The sequence below is a fragment of the Pseudochaenichthys georgianus genome, chromosome 3 (assembly GCF_902827115.2).
Source record: "Pseudochaenichthys georgianus chromosome 3, fPseGeo1.2, whole genome shotgun sequence".
NCBI lineage: Eukaryota > Metazoa > Chordata > Actinopteri > Perciformes > Channichthyidae > Pseudochaenichthys > Pseudochaenichthys georgianus.
In genome coordinates this window covers 37371876-37394054 of record NC_047505.1, presented here as the reverse complement: position 1 = coordinate 37394054, position 22179 = coordinate 37371876, and positions in this window count along the sequence as shown.

Sequence of the window (22179 nt, the reverse complement as noted above, 5' to 3'; positions counted from 1 at the left end):
TGAGCATTTTCTTTTGATGCGAACACATCTACCACGGCTCGGCCGTAACGCACCCACAGCTGACTCACAATTATCGGATATAGAGTCCAGTCTGCATATAGTGGTGCACCTCTGAACAGCAGATCTGCCCCGAGGTTCATCATTCCTGGTCAATCTGATCTCACCAGAATGCGTGACTCCACCACGACTCCTTAACACCACAATGCGTGGTGGAGTCACGAACTTTGTTACATTTACGTGTCGGCACCACGCAAACAACCCCTGTAAAGTGAATGAGGCTCCTTTGTCGTGGTGCACACACGCATTTCTACAACGTGAGCTTTTATTCTATACAACGTTTTTTTTAAATCTACTTTATAGCTTGTAGTAACTCACGGGAGGCTTCTTTTATTTTATTTGTATTCATAATTATTTTTATTTTTCGTCAGAATGTAAAAATTACATTAGTTACGAATTTGTGTTCTCAAAAAACAGTGCATTGTGTGTAATGCAACTGTGATTTTTATTAAATTAGTTAGTTTTCAAGGAAGGCCAGAGCTTCAGCTGTGTCAAATAGATTGTTCCCTTTAGTTAACGTTATTTAAAAGATAATGATCATGTCCCCTGTATTGTATTACGAGCGTCCATTCCCATTGGATAACGGAGAATTTTACACCCGGAAGTAAGTAGCCTATTCTCCTTACTGTCGATTGATTTTACAGTGATATCTGCACTACTCATCGACTAAAAAACACCAAATTGTCCTTGTTAATTACACAACATTGATAGGTTTGAATTGTGTACAATGCTTTTGTATTTTCCCCCTTCGATTCGGAAAAACAAATATTTTTTCGGAGTTTTTGGACGGCTGAAGACACTACACTACCCAGAATCCTCAGCTATCGTTTGGGACTACACCATGTGCTTAGCGTGACAAACCCCGTGATCAGTCCTCAAGCTCTTTGATTGGTTGACCTCCAACTGCATTCCATATGAAAAAAAAAACGTTTCGTAAAAGAGAAAATCATACTTTATTCAGCAGTGCTTGCTTTACTCTTTGAAAGTCATCACATGAATGCATTGTAATAAATGGTTTGGCTGCATTAAATATTACACATCTGTCGTAGTTCTTTATTTATCTACAGAGATCGGGCATCAGAATAGACCAGAAACTATTATTTTACCGTTCTGTTTTAATTTCACAATAAAGTTAGTAGTAATATTTTGTTTTGATATTATTGTTTTTTATTAACTACTAGACGACTGGGTCATGTTAAGACCATCTTTTTGTTGTTGCTCTGGGTTTTTTCCATCGATTTTGTGTTACAAATATCAAAACAATAACAAAATAATATTCGTCGTAAACTAAACCGGAAACAGCAGTATATTTTATTTTGTTAACACTGTAAACTTGACAGCCTTTTAACCTATGCTTTTACCCCAAACCACCTACTGGTTAAAGCATGTTATTACACGTTTAGAGTAATTGCAATGCAGGAAGATTGTGTTGCTTTTTAATGACTGTTTAAAATGCCTTTTTCTTAATGTCTTTCATTTTTGTAAAGCACTTTTGAATGTGTTATATTTTATGAAAACATTTAAATATTAAGAGTACATACAAAATAGTGGGAAAGTAGAAGGTCAATTATATAAATATAGAATAGAAAATATCAAGAAGATACTCAAATGATATCTAGAGTAAAACAGTTTAGTGCCTGATAGGAGGATGTGCTAACTAATAAGGCTTTATTTAAAGAAATGTGCAGAATACGACAGTGTAATGGTGGAAGTATACACACATTGATAGATGTCTTGTAATGCACTGTTGAGGAACCCAAGTTTTTCATTCATTGCATAACTACACTGTTGTGTATATGATATGTCAATAAACCTTAGAAAATCTTGAAATCTTGAAAGGGATGTGCAAAATAGCAATTATATACAGTCTTTAATTAGCTATTAGAGAATAACGAGTAATGAATATTCTTTAAACGGATCTGCAGATAAATATTTAGTCTTCTCAAGCACCAACAATCAAATATCTCTCCTGATTGTTGGCACTTGACAATCACCTTCACTGAATTTCATTCAGGTGTAACTAAAGTCTGATTTAAGGGTTGTTTATATTTCACATCATTAATCCAAATCTGTAAAGTAACTAAAATAAATGTAGTGGAGTAAAAATACCAGGTTAACCTTAAAGAAAGCCCTCAGGATTATAAAAGACCCCATCACCCCAGCCACAAACTGTTCTGTCCGCTGCAGTCTGGCAGGCGGTACCGCAGCATCCGGACTAAAACCACCAGACACAGAGACAGCTTCATCCCACAGGCTATACGATTATTAAACACCTGAATTTAGAAATAACATTCATCTGGCTGCTACTTAGAAATTATTTATCTAATATATCATATTCCAATCACTTGTATATAGACTCTTATTGCACTATTTCACAATTTTTTCTGTGTATCTGTTTTATTGCATAGCACTGTTGGAGGAGCCTGTGACCTAAGGGGGGGGGGGGGGGGTAGGACACGTTCGATTCCTGTGTTGAATAGTGTGCCGTCGATGGGTTTCATTCCATTTCAAAGTCCTTTTGGACGCTCTGTGTAAACTTCGCGCATCCAATCACAGAGGTTGAGGACTGATCACGGGGTTTGTCAAGCTAAGCACATGGTGTAGTCCCAAACGATAGCTGAGGATTCTGGGTAGTGTAGTGTCTTCTGCCGTCCTAAAACTCCGAAAAAATATTTGTTTCTCCGAATCGAAGGGGGAAAATACAAAAGCATTGTACACAATTCAAACCAATCAATGTTGTGTAATTAACAAGGACAATTTGGTGTTTTTTAGTCGATGAGTAGTGCAGATATCACTGTAAAATCAATCGACAGTAAGGAGAATGGGCTACTTACTTCCGGGTGTAACATTCTCCGTTATCCAATGGGAATGGACGCTCGTAATACAATACAGGGGACATGATCATTATCTTTTAAATAACGTTAACTAAAGGGAACAATCTATTTGACACAGCTGAAGCTCTGGCCTTCCTTAAAAACTAACTAATTTAATAAAAATCACAGTTGCATTACACACAATGCACTGTTTTTTGAGAACACAAATTCGTAACTAATGTAATTTTTACATTCTGACGAAAAATAAAAATAATTATGAATACAAATAAAATAAAAGAAGCCTCCCGTGAGTTACTACAAGCTATAAAGTAGATTTAAAAAACGTTGTATAGAATAAAAGCTCACTGCGGGACGTTGTAGAAATGCGTGTGTGCACCACGACAAAGGAGCCTCATTCACTTTACATTGGGCTTGTTTGCGTGGTGCCGACACGTAAATGTAACAAAGTTCGTGACTCCACCACGCATTGTGGTGTTAAGGAGTCGTGGTGGAGTCACGCATTCTGGTGAGATCAGGTTGTTCCTGGTACGTGCGTCGCTCTCAGAGAGAGGAGACGTCGGCAGCTCCATAAGATCAGTTTGCGTGCCAGCATGTCTAACTGGAGAGAACGCAAACCCCCTTGGCGGTTTATATACGATATTGTGGTCATGTTGTCAGTCCTCACGAGGACATGATGTCCTCTGAGAAAAGGCAGAAAGCGTTTCAGGGTGAGGAACACCGCTAAAAGCTCCAGATAATTTATGTGTGACCGTTGGAGGTCTCTGCTCCAGAGACCCCTCACAGGTCGACCTTCGTGTATATACCCCCCCAGCCCATCAGACATGCGTCTGTGGTGACCACCTTCCGCGATAGGACAGCACCCATAGGCACGCCCCGTACTAGAAAAGTCGGGTGTAGCCAGTGGTGCAGTGCCATTACGCATTTCATAGTGACCATCACCATCCAATCTGAGGGCAGCTACCCAGCGCTGAAACTCCTTCATGTGTAAGCGTCCCAGTCGTACCACCAGAATGGCTGACGCCATGAGCCCCAGCAACCGCAGACATGACCTGAAGAGAACATATTTGCGTGGCTGGAAATGAGCGAGGCAAGCCCTGAAGGCTTTCACTCTCTCTGCTGACAAGCGGGCTGTAAAGGGCACCGAATTCAGGCATAGGCCCAGGAAGAGTACAGTCTGGGCTGGGGACAACATGCTCTTTTCTGTGTTTATTACGAAACCCAGGTCGAGCAAGTGTTTTACGAGGACATTCGTCTGCGTAATAGCCTCTTGCTCCGACTGTGCGAGAAGGAGCCAATCGTCCAGATAAGTTGCCAGGCGAATACCCTGTTGTCTTAACGGGGCTATCGCGGCTTCCGTACACCGTACAAACACTCGCGGGCTGAGAGAAAGACCGAAGGGAAGTACTCTGTACTCGTAACTGTCACAATTCACATTTTATGTCACGTTTGTAGTTTTGTCTGTGTTGGTGTTGTTCTTGTCTTTGGGTTTCCTGTCTTATTGTGTTAAGTGTTCACCCCCGTTTCCTGCCTGTCTGCTTTCTGTCTGTTTCCCTCCCTGATTACCCGATTGTGTTCACCTGTTGTCCTTGTGTTTCTCCTCCCCTGCCCGGCTGTTTCTCGTTGTCATGATTACCCCTTCTTGTATTTAGTCTTGTCTCTGTCTGTGTTCAGTGTTGGGTCATTGTTTGTTGGTGACGGAGTTCACCGGAGAGTGTTCTGTTCTGCATTTATCGTTTATCCTTGAAATAAAGGGTTTCTCAAAGGTTATCTGCATTTGGGTCCTGCTTCCTTCACTCATCCGTGACAGAATGACCCAACCCGAAATGGACCCAGCAGACGATCCTTTTGAGGTGGAGCTGCAACATTTCTCTTTTCCTTTGGAATGTTGCCACGATTGGTGGAAGGAAGCGTCCAGTGTTCGGCTGAAGGAGGCCGCCCTGGTAGAGGCGCACCGGTTGGCGATGGAGAAGCCCGACTTGGTGGAATTCTTACCTGACTGGATGTTGGACTTCCTCTGGAGGTGTGATTTCCAGCCTGCTGACTACAGACGTCTCGGAGTGGTCCGTCTGGGGCCAACCCATGCTTCTGTCCCAGTTCCTGCTCCTGTTCTGGAGTCATGTGCTGGAAGTCGTCAGGCTTATGGAGGCCCACGGAGTATTCAGGCGGCTGCTAAGAGGAGTCGTCGCAAGGCCAGACAAGGAGTACGGGCCCCAGCAGCCATGGTTCCAGTCCCAGTACGGGCCCCAGCAGCCATGGTTCCAGTCCCAGTACGGGCCCCAGCAGCCATGGTTCCAGTCCCAGTACGGGCCCCAGCAGCCATGGTCCCAGTCCCAGTACGGGCCCCAGCAGCCATGGTTCCAGCCCCAGTACAGGCTCCCGCAGCCATGTTTTCGGCTCCAAGACCGCCCCACACAGTCATTATCCAGGCTCCAGAACTGTATCACACAGCCATGTTTCCAGCTCCAGGGCCGGCCCCAGTGGCCATGGTCCCGGCTCCAAGAGCGCCCTATCCAGTCATGTTTCCGACTTCAGAGCTGGATCTTATAGACAGGATTCTGGCTTCAACAGCCATGATTCTGGCTTCAATTCCGGTCCCTGCAGCCATGGTTTCAGCCCCAGTTCTGGCCCCAGCAGCCATGGTCCCGATCCCAGCTGCCACAGTCCCATCTCGGGTTCCCTCCTCTGGTTCCTCCTCGAGTCCCCTTTTTGGTTTCCCTCTCGAGTCCCCTCTCGAGTTCCCTCTCGAGTTCCCTTCTCTGGTTGCTCCTCTAGTCTCTCCTCTAGTCCCCTCTTTAGTCTCTGTTCGAGTCCCCTCTCTGTTTCCATCTCAAGTTCCCTCTTCAGTTCCCCCTCGAGTCCCCTCTCGAGTTCCCTCCTTTAGTCCCTCCTTTAGGCCCTCCTCTAGTCCCTCCTCGAGTCCCCTCTCTAGTTCCCCTCTCGAGTTCCCTTCTCTAGTTACTCCTCTAGTCCCTCCTCTAGTCTCTCCTCTAGTCCCCTCTGTAGTCCCTTCTCGAGTCCCCTCTCTGTTTCCATCTCCAGTTCCCTCTCGAATTCCCTCCTTTAGGCCCTCCTCTAGTGCCTCCTCGAGTCCCCTCTCTAGTTCCCCTCTCGAGTTCCCTTCTCTAGTTACTCTTCTAGTCCCTCCTCTAGTCTCTCCTCTAGTCCCCTCTGTAGTCCCTTCTCGAGTCCCCTCTCTGTTTCCATCTCCAGTTCCCTCTCAAATTCCCTCCTTTAGTCCCTCCTCTAGTCCCTCCTCGAGTCCCCTCTCTTGTTTCCCTCTCGAGTTCCCTCTCGAGTTCCCTTCTCTAGTTACTCATCTAGTCCCTCCTCTAGTCTCTCCTCTAGTCCCCTCTTTAGTCTCTGTTCGAGTCCCCTCTCTGTTTCCATCTCAAGTTCCCTCTCCAGTTCCCCCTCGAGTCCCCTCTCGAGTTCCCTCCTTTAGTCCCTCCTTTAGGCCCTCCTCTAGTCCCTCCTCGAGTCCCCTCTCTAGTTCCCCTCTCGAGTTCCCTTCCCTAGTTACTCCTCTAGTCCCCTCTGTAGTCCCTTCTCGAGTTCCCTCTCTGTTTCCATCTCGAGTCCCCTCTCCAGTTCCCCCTCGAGTCCCCTCTCGAGTTCCCTCTCGAGTTCCCTCTCGAGTTCCCTCCTCTGGTCCCTCCTCTGGTCCCTCCTCTGGTCCCTCCTCGAGTCCCCTCTCTAGTTCCCCTCTCAAATCCCCTCTCGTGTTCCCTTCTCTAGTCCCCTCTGGAGTCCCCTCTCCAGTCTCCTCTCGAGTCCCCTCTCAAGTCTCCGCTCGAGTTCCCTCTCCATTCCCTATTCAAGCCCCTACGCAAGTGTCGTTGGAAGTCCCGCCGTCTACTCCCCTGCCGGGGGTCCTGCCAACCCTGTGTCCTGTGCCGTTGGGGGTCCCGCCGTCTGCTCCCCTGCCGGGGGTCCTGCCAACCCTGTGTCCTGTGCCGTTGGAGGTCCCGCCGTCTACTCCCCTGCCGGGGGTCCTGCCAATCCTGTGTCCTGTGTCGTTGGAGGTCCCGCCGTCTACTCCCCTGCCGGGGGTCCTGCCAACCCTTTCTCCTGTCCCGTTGGAGGTCCCGCAGAATACTCTCCTGCCGGGGGTCCTGCCAACCCTGTGTCCTGTGTCGTTGGAGGTCCCGCCGTCTGCTCCCCTGCCGGGGGTCCTGCCAGCTCTGTGTCCTTTGCCGTTGGAGGTCCCGCCGTCTACTCCCCTGCCGGGGGTCCTGCCAACCCTGTGTCCTGTGCCGTTGGGGGTCCCGCCGTCTGCTCCCCTGCCGGGGGTCCTGCCAACCCTGTGTCCTGTGCCGTTGGAGGTCCCGCCGTCTACTCCCCTGCCGGGGGTCCTGCCAATCCTGTGTCCTGTGTCGTTGGAGGTCCCGCCGTCTACTCCCCTGCCGGGGGTCCTGCCAACCCTTTCTCCTGTCCCGTTGGAGGTCCCGCAGAATACTCTTCTGCCGGGGTCCTGCCAACCCTTTCTCCTGTCCCGTTGGAGGTTCCGCCGTCTGCTCCCCTGCCGGGGGTCCTGCCAGCTCTGTGTCCTGTGCCGTTGGAGGTCCCGCCGTCTGCTCCCCTGCCGGGGATCCTGCCAGCTCTGTGTCCTGTGCCGTTGGAGGTCCCGCAGAATATTCCCCTGCCGGGGGTCCTGCCAACCCTGTGTCCTGTGCCGTTGGAGGTCCCGCCGTCTACTCCCCTGCCGGGGGTCCTGCCAACCCTGTGTCCTGGGTCGTTGGAGGTGCTACCGGGGGCCCTGCCAGCCCCATGTCCATCACCGGTCTCGCCAGGGTTCCTGCCAACTCCTGGTCCTTTTCCGTGGGGGATCCTGCCGAAGCTTGTCCGACCGGCTCCGGTTTCTGTCCGGCCGACACCGGGTCCAGCCCGATCTCCGGAACTGGCCCATCAGCGCTTTCCTGCTCGGCCCCCTGAGAGCCGCGGTCTTCGCCCTCGAGCCCGGCCCCCTGAGAGCCGCGGTCTTCGCCCTCGAGCCCGGCCCCCTGAGAGCCGCGGTCTTCGCCCTCGAGCCCGGCCCCCTGAGAGCCGCGGTCTTCGCCCTCGAGCCCGGCCCCCTGAGAGCCGCGGTCTTCGCCCTCGAGCCCGGCCCCCTGAGAGCCCGGCCCCCTGAGAGCCGCGGTCTTCGCCCCCGTGCCCGGCCCCCTGAGAGCCGCGGTCTTCGCCCTCGAGCCCGGCCCCCTGAGAGCCGCGGTCTTCGCCCTCGAGCCCGGCCCCCTGAGAGCCGCGGTCTTCGCCCTCGTGCCCGGCCCCCTGAGAGCTGCGGTCTTCGCCCTCGGACCCGGGTCCCTGACTCTTCCTACCGCTGCCTTCGGTCCTCCATGGTCCCCACCTTGGACTCTGTTTTGACCCCGGGCCGTCCACCCGAGACCCCTTCCTGGTTCTCTGCCTTGTCCCCGGGCAGTCCGCCCGAATCTCCCTTTTTGGACTGTACCTTGCCCCTCGGGCCGTCCGCCCGTGACCCCTTCCTGGTCCTCCGCTGTGTTCCTGGCCTGTCAGCCCAAGACCCGTCCTCCGGACCCCCTCCGCCCACCCTGCTTGGGGTTTTGGACTTTTTTGTTTTGTTTTTCTAGGGATGTCTGGAATCCGTCCCTTGAGAGGGGGGTTCTGTCACAATTCACATTTTATGTCACGTTTTGTCTGTGTTGGTGTTGTTCTTGTCTTTGGGTTTCCTGTCTTATTGTGTTAAGTGTTCACCCCCGTTTCCTGCCTGTCTGCTTTCTGTCTGTTTCCCTCCCTGATTACCCGATTGTGTTCACCTGTTGTCCTTGTGTTTCTCCTCCCCTGCCCGGCTGTTTCTCGTTGTCATGATTACCCCTTCTTGTATTTAGTCTTGTCTCTGTCTGTGTTCAGTGTTGGGTCATTGTTTGTTGGTGACGGAGTTCACCGGAGAGTGTTCTGTTCTGCATTTATCGTTTATCCTTGAAATAAAGGGTTTCTCAAAGGTTATCTGCATTTGGGTCCTGCTTCCTTCACTCATCCGTGACAGTAACAGACACCCTGAAAGGCGAACCTCAGATATTTCCTGTGTGGGTAATATACTGGGATGTGGAAATACGCATCTTTCAGGTCGACTGATGTGAACCAGTCGTTTTGGTGCACGAGACGAGATGTGTGAGTGAGCATTCTGAATTTGTATCTTTTGAGATATTTGTTCAGAGCTCTCAAATCTAGTATTGGCCGAATTCCGTTCCCTCCCCGTTTGGGAACGAGGAAATACTTGGAATAAAAGCCGCTCTGACTCTGTTCGGTGGGTATTATCGATATAGCCTTCTTTTCTAGTAGCGAGAAAATCTCTTGCTCTAGAATATGGGCCAACTCTCCCCGGGCCTGTGAATTACAGAATGCCCAAGAAGTGAGGGGGGGTGATAGCGAATTGGAGCCTGTAGGATGACGTTCTGGCATCACTCGAGGCGGCGGGAAGATGGGGGCATGGTTGCACCCCGAAAACACATGAGCATCTAACACTGGAACGTGCTCTGGAGCTGGGGAACAGGGAACTTCCAGCTCCTTCATCGAGGAGAGGAGAGGAGGCTGTCAGGCCGCCCGCTTCTTCTTCCTCGCCTGGTGGCTGAAAACCTGGGTCGGCTGCGCCTGAGTGGCAGCTGCCGGAACCGGAGATTTTCTTGGCCAGCTCCCCCTTGCCTCGTACCTGTGCTGGGGACCCGGGACGGGCTGCGGTCTCTGCTGCTTCGGTATCTTGACAGCTTGAGTGAAGGCCTGCCGCGGGACCATTGAAGGTGGCGGATGGACCCTTCGGGGGAGACAGAGCTGGAGAGCCTCGTCTCCCTTCCTTTTTGACTCGCATCTCAGCTGCATTGAAGCTAGAGCGGAGCCAAATATGCCCTCGGGAACGATAGGCATGTCCAGAACATCCTCTTTTTCCCGGTCTGGAAGGTTTGTCAGGTTGTGCCACCTGGCTCTCTCCTGTAACACCATCATTCCCAGTGCTTTGCCCGTGGCTTGGACTGCACAGCGCTGCACACGGAGGCAATTGTCCGTGATCGCTGCAATCTTGTCCCACGCGGCAGGCTCAGGTTTGCTCGACATGTCTTCGCAGAGCTCCGCCTGGTAGGCGGTCAGCAGCGAGGAGACGTTGAGTGCCCTGGCGGACAAAGCTGCGGCTTTATAGGCCCGTTCGGTCATCGCTGACTGGAAACGGTCTGCTTTTGCCGGTAGCATGGGGTTCCTGCTCGGTGTCGAAGCCAGCCTCGGTTGGAGGTGGGCTGCCACCAGCGGTTCCATGGGCAGCATGCGGAGCAGGCCGAGCCTCTCCATACCGTCACAGTCCAGGGAGGAGGCACCCTGGATTGGGGCCTTGTTGCTAAAGGGGCGGTCTCTCCACGAGACCGACACCTCGTCCAGCATCTCCGGAAAGACTGGAAGGAGCTGCCTCTTCGTCCTCGTTGCTTGAGGCAAGTTCTTCCCCTCGTAGCGAGATCTGGAGGTCTCCTTGGCCACTTCAGGCCATGGGATGTCCAGCCTGGACGCAGCGCGTTGACACACGGCCTGCAAATCCATACTTAGGACGGTCGAAGCTAGTGTGCTCTCGCCTGGGGGAGCGGACATCGCTCCCGGCTTTGTAGCCTGAGCCGATGAAACGAAGATGTCATCCTCATCCGAGTCAGACAGGAGGAACTCAGAGGTATCCTCTTCGTCCTCCATATAGTCCAACTCCAGGACATCCTCCGCGGGTGGAACCATGGTGAGGTCCAGTTGGGAGCCCCAGCTTGACACAGCGCGGGGCTCCGCTCTCGCAGCTCTTGCCGCCACCGGGTCCCAGCCTGACACGGCGTGGGGCTCCGGTTCAGCGGCTGTCGCTGTTGTTGAGCCCCAGTCTGACACAGCGCGGGGCTCAATCTCTGCGGCGGACGCCACCATGTCTTGATTGCCGGCCGGTGAATCAGCGGACATGAGAGGGTCCCGTCCCGACAAGCTAGCTTGGCGTGCTAACCGTCGGCGGAGGCTCTTAATGGTGAAGCGGGTACAATGCCCGCACGAGCCGGGGTTATCGATAGCCTCCCGGGCGTGTTCCAGCCCGAGGCAGGACGAGCAGACCCGGTGTGAGCCGGAAATCTTAAACCCGCAGCCGCATAGCCGAGCCTCCGAGTCCCTGACTCCTCTGGTGTGAGGGAGAGAAGGGTCCATCTTCGTTCGCCGGGGTGTCGGCGTGGAGTGGACGCGCTAGTAACAGGTACGTTACTGAGAAAAAAAAAATCCAACCTTGCCGTTAGTCCGAAAGGAAAAAAGGCGACGGTGTACATTTGATTCTTTAAAGAATATTAACTGGTGTGTTAATACCTTTTTTTTTATCTCCGTCTCCTCTGGTGTGCGAGAGAAAAGAGAACGTCCTCTTTACCGTGGTGTCGGTGTGGCAAACTAGCAACAGGTATGCTACTAGCTTGAAGAAAAAAATCAAACCTTACCGTTATTTCGACAGAAAGAAACGTCGAGGCAGATTACAATATTAACAGGTGTGTTAATATTGTTCAGTCTTCTTGCAAAGCAAAAAAGTAACCGGCAAGCGCCCGTCGACCGAATGTTAGCTTTGGGTTCAGTCTGTGGCCCTTTAAGCTAGCCCGGTTACTGATAAATCGATGTGCTCTGAAGTGAGAAGAGGTGTTTGAATGACGCTGCGTCGTAGCGCAAGCTACTTAAAGGGTGGGTGGATTCCCTGACGTTGACGTCAAGATCACCAGCCAATCAGGATTGGCGTAATGAGATTGATGCTTCTGTTTGCATACGCGTTGAGGCGCATCCCATAGTAAGACATCGAACGGAGTGTTATGAATGAGAACATTGGAGCTTAACGGCGCGTAAAACACATGTCATGACGTCACCAACGAATCGACGACAGAATTAGTTGGCAATTAATTTGGTAATCGATTTTAATCGATTAAGTCGATTAGTTGTTGCACCCCTAATGGCTAACCATCTAATGCTGGCACTGGTAGGTGTTGAGAGGAGGCAGATAGTCAAATCAGCTTGCACACTGTTTATGTTGGCTAAAGGGCCGAGTATTCAGAGGTGAGCCAGATCCAGAGTCACTGTAGGTCAATTCATTTGCTGAGGCAAAGAAACGTTTACAGAAACTTCGACATGAACGAATTGTAAATTATGTGACTTTGATTTGATCAACACATCCTCACTCCCAGGTCGGCCTATGTTGACGTTATGTCAAGTCCCCTGCCGGCTTTTTCCAACGCAAGGGGGGGGGCCTTAGCGTCCATTTTCAACGCGAGGGGGGGGGCCTTAGCGTCCATTTTCAACGCAAGGGGGGGGCCCTTAGCGTCCATTTTCAGCTTTCCGGGATGTCCATGTGCTTCTATGGACGCTCATGGAAGCACGGCATTCGTTTGTGTCAACTGCCCTTAAAGGCAATGAAGACACTACACTACCCAGAATCCCCAGCTATCGTTTGGACTACACCATGTGCTCTGTTTGACAAACCCCGTGATAGTCCTCAAGCTCTGTGATTGGAGAGTGTGCTCCGAGGGTTACCGAGCCTCGAACAGCACTTGAAATGGGATGGAACCACGGCAGACTGTTCAAAACTGGATTTGAACGGGTCCACCGCGTCCCCCCCCCTCCCCCACCCCGTCCCCAGAACTACACATGCTGTCTATTCTGTTTCGCAACATGTTCTCTATGGCACGTCTCTACTGGGAGTTGTAGTTTTAAAAGACGTTTTCGTATTTCCCATAATAAGAAGTTGCCAGTATTAAACTGTGTACATCCCTGGAGGTTTAGGGGACAGGAAACACTCACATTTAAAACATATAATTAATAAATGGGTGAAAATTGCTGGTGCCCATAATGGGCAGTATTAATATATATACCCACACGCCAGCTAAGGTCAGAAGAGCTTTATTTAACAGCTGGACTTATGTTTGTGACCCCTCCTGTTGTTAATTGATAACATTACATTACATTACATTAATTGATAAGCCTGAAACATGCACTTGTCAAGGTTCATAGGCACATTTTGCAAATATGGCAGTAGCCATCGATCAGCTTAAGATAAGATATACTTTATTGATCCCAAGTTGGAACATTTGCGTTACATCAGCATGTGTAACAGTTAAATCTGCAGTGGTGTTTATTTGAAAATCATTTAGTATAATCACACAAATTCTGTGTTTTATATTTAACAATTCTGTGTTCTTTATTTATTGATTGTTCAATACCTGACAAGGCCGGAGATGAAATATCTGCATACATCTTATAAGAGCATAATACATTATGTATAATATCAGTTAAAATAAGTGCTTCAACATAGTTAACATTGCTGGAGGTATGCACAAATATTGATAGATGTCTTGTAATGCACTATTGAGGAACCTGCGACCCAAGTTTTTCATTCAGTGCAGAACTACACCATAGTTGTGTAGGCCTATATGATCTGTCAATAAACCTTAGAAAATCTTGAAATCTTGAACGGGATGTGCAAAATAGTCATTATATACAGTCTTTAATTAACTATTAGTAGAGAATAACGAGTAATGAATATACTTTATAGGGATCCTATTAATATCTAATAATAAAAATAATGAAATTCAATAACATGCTTTAACCACCAGGTGTCTCTTTATATCATCTGTGCACCTTTATGGTGTAAATACAGCCTATCTACCAATTGGATCAAATATAAAAGTGAGCCGAATTAGTGTTGATACGGCAAAGAGACGTATTGTGTGAAAAGAAATGTAAGATGTTGTTTAATGGCTGATATATTTATGATCCACGTCACGTTTTCAGTTCCTCATGTTTGTCTTCTCATCAGGGCTCTATAAATACAGAACTACGGCAGATATGTAATATTTAATGCAGCCGAACCGTGTATTACAATGCCGTTATGTGATGACTTTCAAAGAGAAAAGCAAGCACACTCGGAATAAGGTATTATTTTATTTTCTTTAAACGTTTTCGGTCTGTTTCCGGTATTTGTTAATGACGATGTGCTGTGAGATGTGAGACTGGAATTGCACAGGGGGAAATAACGTATCTTTAGATGCGGATTTTGTTAACTAATATGTTTGCGCTGTGGACCAACACTATACATTGACGGGGAAGGGGGTAGCAATAAAGATAACACCATTAAACAGTTACACAACATAACAGAAATAATATCGATAGCAGCGTCCCTAGCAACCACCTTGGTAACAATGAAAACGTTGGACGCAATTTCCTGAAGTAATCTTCGTAATAACTAGCAAACTAAAGATCATGTACATCCACTGCACACATAATCTGAAATAACAACTCATATTTCTCGCATCAAATGACATCAAAACGCATTTTAATAGCCAAACTAACTTTAAAATAGGCATTTTACACCCAGAATAAAACGAAGTTCGGCCATGTTTTCTTTTTCTGCAGGGAGAAATGATAGCTGGGGATTCTGGGTAGTGTAGTGTCTTCTGCCATCATTTACTCCGAAAAAAGATTTGTTTCTCCGAATCGAAGGGGAAAAATACAAAAGCATTGCACACAATTTAAACCAATCAATGTTGTGTAATTAACAAGGATAATCTGGTGTTTTTTAGTCGATGAGTAGTGCAGATATCACTGTAAAATCAATCGTCAGTAAGGGGAATATTTACTTCCGGGTGTACAATTCTCCGCTATCCAATGAGAATGGACGCTCACATTGCCTTTAAGGGCAGTCGACACAAATGAATGCCGTGCTTCCATGAGCGTCCATAGAAGCACATGGACATCCCGGAAAGCTGAAAATGGACGCTAAGGCCCCCCCCCCCTTGCCTTGAAAATGGACGCTAAGGCCCCCCCCCCTTGCGTTGAAAATGGACGCTAAGGCCCCCCCCCTTGCGTTGGAAAAAGCCGGCAGGGGACTTGACATAACGTCAACATAGGCCGACCTGGGAGTGAGGATGTGTTGATTTGATATCTTCACAACTGTTTGTGAACAAGGATTAAACATGTGTTATGAATAATACACACTAAGTTTTCTAGCAACAACAACATTACAAATTCCCTTGAGACAACAGCTGTTAGGAAGCCAATCATATGTTGTTTATCTCTTCATGGACTTTATAATTCTCATCATTTTCACCACAACGTCTGTTCTCCAGCTGTATTCCCGATGAGCCCGCACCGCAACGTTCAACACTTGCTCCGTCATATCTAACATTCAAGAAATCTATTGCCTCAGACTGAAAGCCTTCTGAAACCATAATATAAATTAACAAGACGTGTTGACTTGGGCTAAACCAGTGGTTCTCAAAGTGGGGGACCAGGAGGAAAAATGGTTATAAAAAAAAAATATATATATAAAAAAAAAATCATAATTTGAAAATGTATTGATTCGAAAATAATATGATGCAGTACAGTACTATTACGTCTGGGTCTCTGTGTTTCAATAAAGCTCGGCTCTGTGTGTGTGTGGAACGAGCCATTTTGTGTGCGCGAGCAAGAGAGAGAGAGCGCAAGCGATCGTTGTTGTTAGCTTCTGGTGCTAGCGTGCTACGCTAACAGATATAAGGAGTTTTTTCAACAACAAAGTGGAGGAGAGTCCTCTCCTGTCAGACTGAGAGACTCAGTGAGCTAAAGGACTCTCTCAGTGTTATCTCTGTGGGTCCAGGGTGCGAACTGGAGGGGAGCAGGGGGAGCTATAGCTCCCCTAGTGGTGACATGAGCTCCCCTGGGAACATGGTTTGTGAAATTTGGGGGGAGCTCTCTAAAATACTGATATGATGACCAAATAAATTTGGGCATGGTTTTTTTTTCAAAGGTGTAAAATAAGTGAAATAAAATTATATTTAGAGTTTATGATTCATGAAAAAAGTGTCGCCTGCTTGCACGCTGCCCGCAGCTCCACCCACTACCCACTCACTCACAAGCTCGTTTAGTTAGCACTGCATGTTTACCAGGCATTGTTGCTGCTGCTGACATGTCGAAAAGAAAAAAACAACTTACCTTGGGCAATTTCTTTAAAAAGACGGCCAAACAACCCGATCAAGAAGACCAACCGAATGTAGCTGGTGGTAGCACATCATACGTTGTGACTACTGCTACAACAGAACCGAGAGAGGAGGGAGCTAACGTCAGTGCTAGTGCTAACTTGACAGCTAACGTTAACTTGGGGGCTGAAGGGACACAAGAAGACGAGCCGTTGTGTTGTGTGTGTGGCGTCGCGTCTCTCCAGGCAGTGAGAGGGTTGTGTTGTGCTATAGCTGTATTATTGATATTAATATTGTTCATGGTTGGTGCCGCTGGCTGCTCTTATCGCGTGTGTTCGGCTCTATGTAGGCTACAGCCATAATAGGCTATAGCCCATGTGAAACAATGTAGCCTGTTTTTGAGTCATTTTAAGTTGATTTAATTAAACAGTCAAACGTTACATTGGTGGTCTGTGGATTATTTATTATCAAGTTGATTGAAGTTTGCGTAGCCCATACATGCTCGGGAAATCTGTTGACATGAACATGATCCATCGGGACGTTTCATGTAAATGTAGACCTGTGGCACCACCCCGTGTGCAACAGATTTTCTCTTTATAATAGGCCTATGTCTGTGCTGTTGCTATTAACGCATGGATCAGCATTCCACCCCCCGCAAAAAATAAATAAATCCCGGCTCCCCCGGAGACCGTGGTATAGTTCGCACACTGAGGCTGCGGCCCCACGAGGACGAAAACGGCTAAACGCATAGGATTAACGCAAACGCAATCGCAAACGGCTTCCGTCCACATGCAATAATTATCCGGATAGTGTCTGCCCACACGAGACCGCTCCGTTTAGCTCCAACCGCTGGAGAAGCTGCAGTACATATGCAGGAGCCTCTACGTGGCGCTGTAACTTCCTCCACAAAAGCAGCGAAGAAGCATGGTTGTCATGGTTGCCCTTCTGTTTATTCTCCGCGGTGGGGGCCGAGGGAACCGGGCAGAGTTTTTCGCCAGTCAGCGTGTATTAAAGTTGAAATCTTCCGGACAAAATTATAAAAGTGCCGGTCAAAGGTCTTCTTTGTTATTTATTGAGCTTTAAAACAAATGAATAACGACTCTATATAATATAACGATAAAATACACGGAGCCTCTCTTTTTCCTCCCTCTCTTCGGACAGCGCCAGTGTCTGTCTCATGCAGCAGCTCATCCAGTAATCAGTGACCCGGCCGACTGTACAAATAAACATTTATAACTAGTTTAGGGAGTTTGAGAGGTAATTAAAATAGCTAAGGGTGATGATCTGACTTGAAGTGTGTGTTTTGCTGCAGAGGGAGGAGCTGCAGGTGAGCAGAGCTGCGTGTCTCCGTCCTGTCAGATTAGACTTCACTCGCGAGAGAAAGATAAATAATCTGAATTCAGGGTGCAGTTTACTTTGACGTGGGGGTGAGCAGCAGAGGTGGGGAGAGGCGGGGCTATTGCCTCATCATTATTGCTGTAGATGTTGCACAAACAACTGTAGCATGGTCAATAGCGTCCGGAGCACGATAGCAACTCTGCGATCCGCCATTGTTGTTGTTGTTGGTGGCGAAACACTTCAGCACTGGCGCGGGGTAAGCGGAGGTGAGCAGAAGAGGTGGGGAGAGGCGGGGCTATTGCGCAATCACTATCAGTGATCTGAAAATGTCCGTATAGGGCGCACACACGGAGCTGTTTGACCCCCCAGAGAGTGGCGTATGCATTTCTATCCACCTTGGGACCCGTTGTCGTTTCCTCAGTCGTTTAGTGCCATATTCGGTCGTCCTCGTGTGGCCGAACGGTCTATATGACACTAAACAGTAACGCAAACGACCGAATTCGTCCTCGTGGGGCCGCAGCCTGAGTGGGTCTCAAACGTTTTGGTCACCATTAATGTAAACAATTATTTCCGAGGCACATATGATCATTATAGTTATAAAAAAATAAGAGAATACATTAAAAACAGCTATGAAATACTATATGACAGTAAAACAAGAATAAAGTTTAAAAGGGTGATTTGTAAAATATCCATAAAGAAAAAGTAAATCTGTTTCCAGTTCTGTTTCAAATGGGTGTTGAGAGATGTATCCATAGATCTCTTCATGTTGCTCTCAAAGTGCACCAGATTGATGCATTTAACTTCAATATTTAAAAATAAATCTTCCCGGGGGAGCTTGCCCCCGGCCCCCCCTATGTGAGGTCTACACACAACCTATAAAAATAACACTTGACCCCTGCTTACACCTATATGCCGTGAGCTGATTATCGTGCCTTCATTGTAACAGTCGCGGGTACACTGTGTATATGCGTGTGGGGAGTGTTGCAGTAGAACATTCCACTGTAGCGACCGGTACATTAATGGGAAACCCTAAATGTTTGAGCACCCTCTATGAAACGTCAAGCTACCCCACAGCACCCCCAAAACAAATCTCTGGCGCCGCCACTGAGCCTGACTTTTGTTGGGGGGGCCCGACTTTTTTTTTTCTCCAAAGGGGGGGCCTGACAGAAAAAGTTTGAGAACCACTGGGCTAAACCAATGCACCTCCTGGAAAACTCAACACACCAAAGTGCCACATCTCAAGAAAAAAGACGATCTGTGCCTTTCTTAACTGCCCCATTAATTGTGCAAAAACAGTGCTCTTCAAAGTCTGCTTCACTGCAGTGGAAAAACATAAACTGCAATATGTTGTGTTGAGGTTTGGTCCAACTGGAGTGTCTCTAAGTAAACAGGTGCAGGGTTACTCTGTCACATTGGCTAAAAACAAATAACATTTTAGCATTGTGGAGTTTTTCGAGTGTATACTGGGGAGACACTCAACACATGGCTTGGCCTTGTCCTAGCAAACACAGCTGTTCCTGCGTCCCCACGTCACCCCTCTCGGTCTGAACTCTTTTGCCCAGAAGTCCCTTTGCCAAACAAACCATGCAGTTTATACTTCACTGTGCAGAGCAATTATTAGTTTAGACCTCATAGGCTGATCTGGTGAGCGCTGCCTTCTGTGAGCTCTGTGCCTGATATGCTTTTGTTAGGAATATCAGTATCATATATTACATTTCCCTGCCTATAAACTCACTTAAACAATAGTAACATCTCATTAATTAGCCTTGAATCACAAGATAATTAATTGTTTGGTCATACCTCAACAGAAGTAATAATATAATAATCAAGCTCAATTTCTAGTCGTCTCTAGATATCGCAACAAAGGGAGCTGAAGATGATTAATTAACTAATTACCTGTATATACATATACGTATAAGAACCGATAGATGGGTTTGGTCACATCTAAGGCCACCATCCACAGTGTTGACATTTGACACTAATACACTTAATACAACAGCCATTGTTTAATTTGATCTGTTTGAAAAGATCCTTTAGTTTCAGTTGAGACAAAAATCTGTATTTACAACTTCTTCCTTTCCTCTACACCTAGGGAAATCTAGAAGAGGCACTGCAAAAATCCTGAAAATGTTTTTAATGGAAAATGTGATCATTAATACAATGACTCCTATGGTCTTTAAATTCCCATAATCCTAACAAGGCATTACTTTACCTTAAACCCCAATCTTCCACTTAATTCTAACCAAGTATTTTTTGTGCATAAACCTAACCACTGTGTGTCACTACCCAGTGCAGTCCCTCACTCACTTTTTTTTAAATTCTGTGCGAGAATTGAGCTTGAGCTTGTCCTGCCAGGAGTTTGTAAATCTGGGCTGAAATGGTGTCAGGGCCATTCTCATACACATGCAGGTGCTCATTGGTTACAGTGATGCAAACACAGGTATGGTGAAAAAAGAGAGAACTATTCGAAGCAGAAAAAAAACAGCGTAATATAACATCTGACAAAGGCCTGTGCAATAATGTTTCAATTAACTGGCTATTCTTTATAATATACTCAGATCAATAGGATACAGAGATGTTAAGTTATAAATCAAGGGTTTGTATTATTATTTACAGCAGGGATGGGGAACCTTTTTCCTTTCAATTTTTATAAAATCCTCCGAGGGTCGTACAAATTATTGAACTCAACCTCTGCTTAAAAAAACTAAAATCACAGCCCATTCATTTGGCCTTTCTTTCATGCTGTGCAAAGAAAAAGCAACCAATCCAGATATCTTACCATGACTCACGTATGCATGCACGTGCACGGTTGTGGCATGACCACCAAAACAGAAAGATATGGACACAAGATGTGTGCAAATGTATATCCTTTCCATGTGAACATGATTTAAGTGGGGGGGGGGACCTAACCTCCTCTCGGGGGGTCCGGGGGCATGTTCCCCGGGGAAGATTTTTTTTTAAATATTGAAGTTAAAAGCATCAATCTGGTGCACTTTGAGAGCAACATGAAGAGATCTATGGATACATCTTTCAACACCCATATGAAACAGAACTGTAAGCAGATTTTTCTTTTTGGATATTTTACAAATCACTCCTTTTTTAAACTCTATTCTTGTTGTTTTTAACAACTTTTTTGTTACTGTCATAGTGTTTTATACCTGTTTTTCATTTAGTCTTAACCTCACTGAGCTGAGGTTATTTGAGCCTCTCAGGAGAGAGCTCTCTTCCACCTGGTTGTAGAAAAGCTCTTTAAATTCGTTAGCATAGCTAGCTAACCAGATGCGAATAACAACAGATCGCCACTGTGCTTACAACTAAAGACACAGCCACGCAAACACTGTGGCATGTGTACGGCTCCTTATGGGTATTGCAATATTTTAAGGGCTGGAGCGGCGTTCCGGTGCTCTCTGTCAGCACTCCTTTCAGACGAGACATATACCACGTGAAGACACGTTACGCTCGTGTTGTGTTCAAGGAACCTGTCCTTGGCCAGGAAAAACAGGTACTCGCTTGTTGAATTATTTTTGCGGTCTAGATTTCTTCTTCTTTTTTGAAGTGAGAAGTTGTCCGTCAGTCGGACTGACGGACGGACTCCCCACCCCCAAAACGAAAACTCTTCGGTTCTCCGCGAATTACACATGTCACCCAAATCAGCGTTAAAAAAGCGGGAGGTGCCGAAAAATCCCCTATTAATGTATTGATTATAGCTCCGGGTCCGTAGGCCTATAGGTCGGCGTCTGGGTCCGGATCCGGACCGCGGTCCGCCTGTTGCCGACCCCTGAAGATGGTCAGAGGTCAGAAAAGGCAAAGTCACACCAGGGCCTTTGTTATCAGTGGTTATGTAAAATGGCCTCTCTTAACATATTTGGGTAACACAGCAACATATATCTAAGCAGTAGCCTACACTACTACTCTTAGTCATAAAATAAAAAACATGTTCAGTCTTCTGTCTTCCAACTAGAAGTATTCTGGTGTCATTGTACACGTACTGTAAAGACCCTCTCTTTCTCAGTCTGCTTTGTTGTATACTGTGACATGGAAAGCCCTTCACTTTTAAAAGAGCCTCATGAAACGTTATACACCCAAAGCAGGGAAATGGACGTCTCTTGAAACAATGTTTATCAATATAAATTGGCAATAGTACCGAGCATGCAGGTCTCCCTTGAAAAAGAGATCATTGATCTCAATGGGATTTTACCTGGATAAATAAAGGTTTTGAATTGAATTGAGTAAGGCTTGAACTTTATAGTTCACTGATCTAAGAGTGGAATAGTGTTTGAAGCCTGATGTTCACAGCTATCCCAGTTTTCGTCTCCATTACTAAAGTGCTACAACATTTATTGGGCAGTACATCTTTAATGTTTCAAAGAGCAGACATTCCTCTCGCTCTTGTCTTGGTTCAGTCTGTAACCAATATGTGTTCATTTCAGGGTTCAATGCACCTTTACATGATGTGCTGTACTTTCCAAATTGAGGGGTCAGAGGGTGATTTGCTGAGGGGGTGACAGCGTATGTTCTCCAATTGGCCTGTTACAGCAATTACAGCAAAAAGAAACCCATTCTTCAAATAGTTTTCTTTTATTTCCGGAATGATTCCACTAATTTCCCCGCATTTGAACGTTCAATTTTAAACTTGAGGTGCTAGCTCTCCACACAGGGTACCTGATTGAGATTCAGAGCACGTGAAAGCAGCTCTCACAGCTCAAAGCTATATTTAGGTGGCGCGGTTTCCAGTCATAAATCCATAACACAAAGAAGACCGCTGTCTGTCTCTACCTAAAAGGGCACTGAGAACATCTGGAAGCTAGACTGCACTGACTGGGCAGAAAGACACATACTGTCTTTTCTTACAGCCAACATACATGTTTATTATTGGATGAATGTTTATGACCATTATAAATTATCTGTCTTGATATGAGTTCTACAGTCAGAGGAAGGGGAAGAGTTCATATGAGGAATCAAATCAAATCAAGTTTTATTTATATAGCACATTTATAAACAATTTTTGGTCGAGC